General features: G+C 48.6%; 1 long non-coding RNA gene across 1 annotated transcript; it reads right to left on the reverse strand.

The window, feature by feature from the left end:
• Window positions 1-327: 327 nt before the first annotated feature.
• LOC117245452 lies at window positions 328-5,275 on the reverse strand. Its single transcript, XR_004500158.1, has 3 exons — window positions 3,272-5,275; window positions 1,613-1,667; window positions 328-1,485 (listed from the first exon to the last, which is right to left on the reverse strand). It is a non-coding gene; the product is annotated as an uncharacterized LOC117245452 (long non-coding RNA).
• Between the last annotated feature and the right edge of the window lie 4,734 nt (window positions 5,276-10,009).

A 10,009-nucleotide genomic window follows, 5' to 3' on the forward strand; every position in this document is an offset into this window, starting at 1 on the left:
TGGCAGATACTGTGATACCAAAGCAAACATTTGTTCCTGTGGGATGTTCCTTTTGCTGTGATTGTGTGTCAAACGTAAAATATTGCAGGTGTGAAGTAAAAGCATTGAGCCTCCATCTGGCCGGGCTAGGGTAGCCCATGCCAAACCCCTGCTCACAGGAGCTGGTGCTCGGACCTCAGGCTGAGCCCAGCTGGACATTTGGAGCGAGAAAATGTTTCCAGTTCTCCATTTCTCAATTCTTTTGCAAACATGGTAATTTCCTTTCCTCTCTGTGTTAACTGGTGAGGAAGCGCCAATCCATTTATTAATGTTCTTCCCATCTAGGAAAGCTCAGTGTGGATCAGTGCTTCGTGTGCTGCTGCATCAGCACTGGAGCCCCTCCTACCATGCACCTGCAGCCCAGGAGCTCCCGGTGAGACCAGGAACAGCCATGCTGACTGGGGGCATGAGTTCATACAGTCAAAACCCTCCTCCCATCATGTTACAGAGGAGGGAAGCAAAAGACAGGGTTTATTTATAATCTTCCTCAAGTGGAAACCAAAAGAAGTGACCCGTTATTACTTAAGATTTCTCAAGCCACCCAGGAAGAAAAGTGATATTTAGTTGTCGTTAAAGGCTCAGAACTGCATAACAATTTCATGCTATGTTAACTTCTAGGTTTTCTTTCGCATATAAATTTTTAAGGACCAAAATAGAAAAACCCAGGCACTTGACCTTTAATCACAGTTATTTGTGTGATCAGTCAGGTGTGGGAAAAAGCTAGTTTGTGCTTGAAAGATGTCCTTTAAAGCCAGATTGCTCTAACATGACACACAACTCTCACAGTGTAATATATGGGATCTCACCTCCTTTTCATACTCATGCACTGGATCTCACTGCTGGGACAGTGGAAGGTATCAATGTCATGAAGCAAATCAATCCAGACCCCTGGGACAGCTCCATTCACCACCAAGCTCCACAGGCGTGTGCACTTTCCTGTCACAGAGAAGCCAAGCAGGGAAGAGGACTTGGGAAGTATGTGGAGGATTTGATGTTAGATATGTTTTACTAGAAGAAAAGTCTGTTGTGTTAAAAGCACACAGCTTTTCCATTTATCTGAAATATTATTCCAAGCACTTATAAAATCTTGGTATTAGAACAGCTAGAGGTATTTTAATTAAGATTTTAAGTATCATGCTTTGGGAAAATGATCTTATGAATTTTGTTTCAGCAACAGCAGATGAAAAGTTACTGCTGGTGTGAAGAAAACAGAGAAACAGAGCAGCCTTTAATGGACACTAGGATTTCTTCAGGAGCCCAAAGCCACACCAGAGACAGGACGGAGGGATGCATCCCCAAGATGGCACTGCCCACCGGCTCCTTGAGTGGCACAACAGGGGGCCATTATCTGCAGGCGAAGGAAGAGGAGTATGCAGGCTGTCTGGTCACCTCTGCTGCTCACATCCAGCTCTGGGGCTGTTGCCCTTCCCCACTCCTGACTGGAACCTGCAGAGACAAGATCAAAGGGAAAGCAAAGACATCGGGTCAGCCAGGCTCCAGATTGTCAGGGGAACTTGTGCAAAGAGCTGGGCTAGCCCAGAAAAACATGTAATTGGCCGAGCTGAGCTATTACCTGCTGTAAGTGGAGACAGAAAGATAGTTTTGACACCACAGTGAAAATAACCCTCCTGGAAAAAAAAATAAAAAAAATCAATACAAACACCAAGGAAAGAGAATCAGAAACTGAGACCATCAATTCCTGAGATAAAGAGTTGAAAGTCTCAGTGTGAGGACAGCCAGATCTGTACTGAAAAACAAAACTTTACTTCTTTTGCTGACAAATTACTTTTTATGCTAAAGGACAAAGGAGCCAAGGGTATGCAGGCCTCAATGTACAACTGAAAGAGCAATCCTTGACAAAAGATGGAGCAGGCAAAAACTTCATGGAAGCTTTTGCACTTCTTTCTCTTCCACACTTGCAAGTATTTTTGTACCATGAAAAACAAAGGATTTCTGCAATTTTGTACTGGTTTTGGCATGTTACACAAATGCTCCAGGATTTCTATGTCTTCTGCTGTGACAAGGGCAGAGCCAGAGCAGAGGAAGCAGCAGCAATACAGCACAAGTATTCCTGGCATTAGGGAATATCCCACAGAGTAAAGTGACACAGACAATCCAGTCCCAAGGGCACCTCACCAGTCTGCCACGCCCAGCTGATCCCAGGCCTCAGACACTGCTTCCCAGGGGCACAATGCTCCATCACAACAAGTGCTGGCCCATCCCTACTCATCCCCTCCTGCTAGCTGGCAGAAATCACAGTGAAAATGAAAGTTAATGTAAAGCTCCCCCATAAATCTCATGCTCAAAAGCTGCACAGCCCAGCATCTGGGTTGCAAGGGGAAAACCCTTCTGCCTTCTGGGTTGTTTGTCTGCAAATACAAAGGAACCAGAGCTGTGCACTTGTTTTAACAGCTCTTTCTGTCAGATCTGTATTCTTTGCCTCACGATGTCTGCACTGTAAGTGTTTTGCAGCAGTTCTTTAGCTTTTAAGGTAATCACATAAAAGACCCTTGACTTCATAAACACAGCTAATCTGGGTAAATGCCTTTAAGCATCTTTACATTTCTTGCTAATGGATTTCCAGACAACCCACAGATATCCACACTCTAGAAAATAATGTAAAATAGAGTGTCTAATTTTTTAAATGCCTCACGTTCATCATATACTGAGAAAATCCAGAGCTCCAGGCAGCATAATACCATCACACTTATGTAAGTCATCCCCTGTTCTGTCATCATCAGCATGAACCCCACCTTTGGCTGGGGCACAGATCTACTCGGTGTCAAGTTCCAATTCAACCAGAGACAAATTACCACACGCTGTTAATTAGAGCTAGACAGGAGGGATGCAAGTGTCACAGTCTGGGGACAGAGACTGAAGGGCACATGGAGGCTCTGAGCACTGAGCTCAGGAGTTGTGTGCGGGATCTGCTGCCCCTGGGAGCAGTGGGAAGGCTCGTGGAGGAGGCACATCCTGCCCCTGAGAGATGCTTTGCTGGTGGTGCTGAGCAGAGGGCAGGATGCCAGCACCCCACAGGCTTCTTGCCCCTCAGTCTGCCCCTGTGGCTTCACTTGCTCTGCTTGAAAGGCTGAGGTGCAGAATGATAGCTCAAGTGGGTGAACCTCTCAGAACTGAGGGAGAAATGAGGATGTACCTCAAGTATAATGGTGCAAACAACCACTAACGTGATTTGATACCAATCACAGTAATTTGAACAAAGGAGTTGTCCTACCTTTGATTTTCTCTCCTTCTCCTCCTGGCTGGTTTCATTAAAGCCATTTATAGAGATTTGCAGCAGTTCTGTTTGAAGTGCTGTCGTCAGGATTTTTATTTTCAGTCACATCAGAAATGGTCTTACAGCAGGCTGGTTATGTTTCACAAAAGGATCTGTAACATGTGACCATCACTCACTGTCAGAGGTGTTTTAGACAGGCTGGTCCTGCTGGTCGTGTAGCTTCTGAGGTGAGTGTCCAGCACTGAATGCCAGGGAAGAAGCTCCAGAGTGGCCACAGCAAGGGCCAGTGCCTGCCCTGGTGCCAGGTTTCCTCCACAGCTTGAGCACCTCCCAGGCCTCCCTCAGCAGCTCCCAAGCTGCACTGCACTGAATCTGCAACCCAAATCTTGGTAAATTTGAAGTGTGTGCCAGTCTGGTTCACACTGCTCCTAAGGAGAGCATCCCTGTTCACCCTAAAGGGGGACCACAGAGTGCCAGTGCACCTTGGGCCTGGATTCCCCAGTTTTATGGTGTTTCCTCTATTAAGAGCTTTTTCGTGTTTATATCTATGTGCTGATCACCATTTAAAATGCATTCCCAAGATTTCTAATTTCCCTGGCCCCTCAATAACGTGTCAGTAAATGTCCCTCAACAACAACAAGGGCACTGAATTGCTGTGGATTTCCATGGAGTGATGCTACTCTGGCTCTTTCTCATCAGGCAAATCAGAAGTGCAACTTGTATGACACACAAATGAGGAAAGACACTTCAGGACTCACTTGGTAACTCAATCACCACAAGACATTCATCAATTATCTCCCCGTCACGGGGTGAGGGTGGCAGGGAGGTCATGCCGAGTGAGTCTTTTTCATTTGTCAGTGACAGAAGAAGGGAATACACTTTGCAAATTATAATTAGCAATTTAATCCAGCTGTGGCTAATTCATAGCTGCATTTTACACTCCAGGACTCAGCACTTGGGCAGACTCTAAATAAGGCACCAGCATACTATGTCCAGCTCCCTGAAAGCTCTCCAGTAATTACAGATTGCTCACTGCTCAGCAGAGAGCAGGACAGCCTTCCATGCCTGCAGGTGCCTCTGCTCCTCCTGCCACCCTGCCAGGGTGAGAAGCAGCCCTGGAGAGAGAGAGAGACTGCCAGCCAGCTGCCATCCACACCATCCCCCAAGATACCTGCCACAGAGATCCTGCCAGCCCCAGCCTGAGGATGGAGAGAGGGATCCTCACATCCCAGCCCTGTTCCCATCCCGGCTCAGTGGTAGAAGGGGACTGGGGAAATGGCTGCAGCTCTGGGAAGCAATTAATTCTGCTCCATTCTAATGGGACACTCCAGGCCTGGAAAAGAAATTCGCATATAGGTTCACAAAAATCCTGCTTGAATAAACAGAAAGGGAGGGAATGCTGGAGAGAGCATCCAATCTGCATCATAATTAGGGAAAAAATAACAAATGGCAGAAACAACCTGTTCCCATCTGCAGCTGCAGTTTGTTCCTGCTGTATTGAACAGGCAGGCACCAAGCCTACCAGGAACCTTCTCTGGAAATGTATGGGTGTTTCATGCAATAAGAATGGGAAAAGAGCCTCTTTTTATGTGTACTGCAGAATCTGCTGTAATGAAGCATCAGAGAGGATTTTGCCTACCAGACACTACTGCCTCCAGCCTGGTACCAGAATTGTGGGGCTCACCCCTGGAAGAGTCTCCTTGAAGAGAGCCCATATGGAGATAACAATTAGGCTCCAGATCTGGGGGCTACCCTGGTGTGGGGCTGGGCCTCTGCTCCATGCAGTGGCTCACGTCACTGTCACATTTGGCTACCCAGAGCAGGAAGGTGCACTTCTCAGTGCATGCATTTCAGACATTATTTAATCCCAGACTGACTAATTTATCCATAAACCTTCCTAATGAGTCTGATAGTGTAGGAATGAGAGAAAGCAGCATTGTTATCTGTAAACAGCAGCAGCTGACAGCGTGTTTAATCACAGGCTGCATAACAGTGACATGGGTGGAGAAGAGGATTAGATACTTCTCCAATTAATCACACAGCAAAGGCACGGACACCGAGCCTGAGGGTCACTGAACCCAAAATGAAGAGCAACAAATACAGGAGCTGGGGAGTCCCAGTGGAGGCACTTGGAGCCAGGGGTGGGCTGTGCTGGAGCCCTCCCCAAAACCCTGAGGGCAGCCAGCACCACTGCAGAGCCAAAGCCACCACTAATACCACAGGCTCTGCACTGCCTCGAGATCTGCAGGCTGCCTGTGCCTAACAGGATTTTGCAATCCATGGCGAACATGCTAATGGGATAGAGAGGTAAAGAGTTCATCCTACTCACTTTTCTCTGCTTCTTTTCTTTTTTTCTGAGCATCTCTCTCCTAGTTTTCTCTGGCTCATCTCTTTCTGAGGTCTGCAGATTAAAAGCATTAATATGAGCCAGAAGTTATTATGTGATTCCTACTTATCACAAAGTAAATGGGATCTAGTGGGCTGCAGCCCTGGAAGCCACAGCCATTGGTTAACAAGGAGTGTTGTCAAGGCCTTCAGGATTTTCTTTCCCCAGCCCCCAAGTTTGGAGGATGCGGCTCACAGGACTGGGGGGAGCACAGGGAGAAGGGAGCAGAGTTGTGGGAGCTGTTGCTGATGTGCCACTGCACGAAAGGGAGCAGTGATGATGTGAAAAGTACATTGGTGGGGGCCAGAGGCTCTGCACAAACTGTGGGGAGGTGCTGGTTGTGCCAGGCATAGGTAGGAGGGAACAGCTCTGGCACCAACATAGCGGGGGCTACAGCATTGCTGCTGCTGCCACCTCTGCTTCCACTGCAGGCAGGGTTTAGTATGTGCCCTCTGTTCTTCCTGAGTCCAAATCTTGGGTTAAACCCAAGCAGCTGCTCCGTGGTGAAGTCCAGGTGTTTTGATTTATCTCTGAGAGATCTCATTATCAGCCACAGCAGCAGACTCTGACCTTTCATGGCAGGGCCCCTTTGAATTTACTTTCTGCCCCAAGGTACAAGAGGAACCATGAGAAATCAATTTTCTTTCCTCCAAGACCCCCTAGTTTTCAAGAACTTTTAAAGGGCAGATAAACCATAACTGGGACATCTTCTACCTTTAAAAAGGTCCTTCATCATATTAGATTTTGATTAATCAGCCTCCTACTCTCCTGTCACTTTCACAGTGGAGAGCACTGGAGACCTCCCACCAGCCCCTCTCTGCAGAGAGAGAGGGAGGAAGAGAAAGAGAGGGAAAGGGAGAAGGAGAGGAAGACAGAGACTTCCACAGCCACCTGTGGGGCAGGCTCAGTCCCTGTGCTTGGTTGCCCTTCTGCTCCAGCTCTGTTAGCAGGGAGATGCAGCACTGTGCCGGGTGCTGGACCCTCCCTGAGCACTGCCTGTTGCCAGTTCCTGCTCAGTTGGTGCCACTGGCTGCCCTGTGGCTGCCTTCAAGCTTTGAGACGTTTCCTGGGGCTGCAAACCCTGAGACTACCTGACTTGCCCAACCAGTAGCCAGGCCCTTGGCACAATCACCAGGCTCACAGAGGAGCCTGACATTGAAGGAGACAAGGTGCTCATCCCAGCCCAGGCCTCATTCAGCAGGTGTGGGGGCCCTGCAGGCTCTGAGTGGCAGCAGGCAGCCTCCTCTGCCTGCCAGATAACATACATAATTCAGGTGAAATATTCATTTAAGACTGTCTGAGCCATGGCAATAACCTAGACATTATGACAATACAGATCAATAAGCCCAGAGAGGATCCTTCACTGAAACATGCTGCAATTGTTCAAACCAAGTCTTAATTGTGACAAGAATTGATTTCTCTTTTCTAATATTCCTGACTTTTAATTAAAAAGTAGTTAAGTAGACAATGCATTTCCAGGATCATTTAGAGGCAGGGCAATATCAAGGAGCACACACTTAAAATGCAGAAGTAGTGCTTTGTTAATACAATAAGACCAACCACAGCCTTGGGAGTTGCTCTCTGCAAGTCGGAGATGCCCACGGCTGAGTAGGGTCAGGGACACCAGGACCCCCAGACCAGCAACCACAGCCAGTGTTTCATCCTGGCCTCAGCAGAGACATGGGCTCATCCCCACTTGTTCTCTCCTGCTCCCCAGGGTCCTCCAGCCATCTGCATTTCACACCCTCTTCCACACACCAGTGCATCTAATAGCTCTGATTATCCAGCAGACTCCAGCACTTTGCTTTGCCCTTGTTCACAGCACATGGCAGAGGCAGGCAGGGAGGGCAGGACCAGGCAGGGAGGGCAGGACAGCTCCCATTACATGAGGGGAGGGCTGTCACTGCAGCTCCAGCTGCCTCAGGAACTCAGTGGGGTGAGCACAGCCCCAGCACAGCCTTCCCCCTACTCTCTGTGTGCTTCTTGGGATGGTCCCAGGATGTGCCCAGAGCACAAAAGGGGCTAGTAACAGGGAGTGCTGAAGCCCCTGTGAAGGGAGGGGGTGAACTCCTCCAGCCTTTATTTTTCATTTCCTGGCAGTGTCTCAGTGGCAGCAGCACAGCACAATGAGTGTGCAAGGAGCCAGCTGTGAACCAGATATTTCTCAATCATCCTCCATTAGAGTAAAATAGGCCAAAACACCTTAATCTGATTGGAGGGAGACCATTAACATCAGTGACTCCATTAAAAGAAGAAATGGCCTTTTGTCTACTAATCAAGAATCATAAAGGAAAACACTTTGGAAGACACCCATAAAGGCTCATGAGAAGGAAGAGGCTGCACACCCCCTGGTCTGAGTTCCCCACGTACAGCTCCTCCTCTGTATTGATGAACCCACCTGCAGAGTCTTGCTAAAGGCCAGCAGTGGTGGAATTTGGAGCAGCAGCCCAAAGCAGGGAGAGGTCCAAGTTCCAGAGATCTTGTCTCTGCATTGAAAGGGGCTGGAATAGCTTTTGGCCATTCTCACAGAACATGTCTGGTATTTACTCTGCTGGTGGGTATCTAAGTGGTCAGACACTGCGGCAAATCCTGTTTCCCTGGGTCTGATTAGATTAGGGAGCAGCGGTGCTGGAGTGCTTGCTGATATTGCCAGGAAAGGAGAGCAAAGACTGGAGAAGATTCTCAGAAACATCCCTACCCACTGTCCCCCCCACCCCAGCCCTTGCTCATGCCAATCAGAGATGCAGAAGCATCACTCTTGCAAACACAGCCCATTTATTTATATCCCTTGACTCATCAAATAAAAGTCAAACCACAAGCAGTGAGAAATGGTATCCTGGCTCTTTGAGCCCCCCAGCAGCCACACAATGCTGCATCCCTGCCAAAACTCACCATCTGCCTGCCCCTAAAACCCCTTTCCTAGAAAGGGTAAATCCAGCAATCAAGTGCTGAGCAGCCCCAGAGGGAAGGACAGGACAGGCTGGCAGTGCCACTGTCTTGAGGAGGAGTGGGATAGCCCAGACAAGTTCCTTGAAGAATCTGTGGGGCTATAATACCTTTTCATGCTGTTAAGCTTTCAATTCATCCAGCTTTGTTACCTTGGGTTATTTTATTCTCTAAATCAAACAGCCCCCATAATGATAAAACCCTTCATTAACACCGCTGGGTTCTTGTCTAAAACAACAGCCCTTGATCTCCTGCCTGTTAGTTTGATTTTGCTGTCACTTGGGACAGGATTAAAGAGAAATAGCCCTACTAATTCTTCCAATATCCTTCAGCAAACATCAGCTTGGACCAAAGAGGACACAGGATGCCACTGTTAGTAATTCTAAAGAAGCTCTTCCCTTGCAGATGGCTGGGGACCCTTGATGCCCCCCCTCCCCAGGCTTTGAGATACCACAGCCCTGGAACAGCTGCCAGCCAGCACCACGCTCAGGCACTTAAGCAGCCTCTCTTCTTAACAGGGGGTTTTCATCCCTGTTCAAGCCCTTTGCAGAGGTGCTGCATGGAGCACACACAAAGGAGCTGATGTACAATTTGTAACTCTTCTTGCTCAGACAGAAATTAGCATTTTGCCTTTGAAGGGAGGAGGCAGTGCTACCTTGTGCTGCAGGACTGGGAGCCAGCAGGACCAGTCCTCACCACATCAGCAGATGGTCTCTCCTGCCACAATCCCTCCCAACAGCTCTCTCAGCCATGGCCATGCCAGGGAACAGGACTGAGCCCTCGCCACAGCAAGCCTAAAGGCCCTTGAGCTGCCATCCTCACTCTCAGCTCAGCTCACTGTGTTTTGTTTTGGCTAGCTTGTCTCACCTCTGCCTGCCACAGGTGCAGTTCAGATCAATCCTCTCAGAGCTGGCCTGTCTGGATCACCTGCTGAGGAACCCGTGGGACATCTTATCCCACTTCCCATTTACTGCTGGCTTTTTGGAGCTGTTCGTCATCCAGCTAGCTCAAGTGTTGAAACATTACAGTGACCTTTCCCAAACAAGCCAGAATTTTCTAGCCAGACACCTCTGGCTTTGTGTCAAGTTCCAGTTCCCCAGCCAGCAAGTCCCAGTGCCTGGCAGTCAGTACATTCACATCCAGTCATTAAGCTCACATCAGCTGTCAGGCCATTGTTGCAGTGCCAGGATGGCTGTGGGCAGTGCTGACAGCTCCCCAGGGTTAATCTCCACCTGCAGAAAGGTTTACTTCACCAAACATCTCCAGAAGGGAATGTGCCAGTCGGTCTGCGATGGTTTCCCATCCACTCCCATCTGATAGGAAGGCATAAGGAGCATTGCCTCTGTTTTTGCTGGCACAGACATAACTAACATGGGCCACATGGAGCCCTGTAGTACCATGAC

This window comes from Parus major, chromosome 23 (assembly GCF_001522545.3).
Source record: "Parus major isolate Abel chromosome 23, Parus_major1.1, whole genome shotgun sequence".
In the NCBI taxonomy this organism is placed as follows: domain Eukaryota; kingdom Metazoa; phylum Chordata; class Aves; order Passeriformes; family Paridae; genus Parus; species Parus major.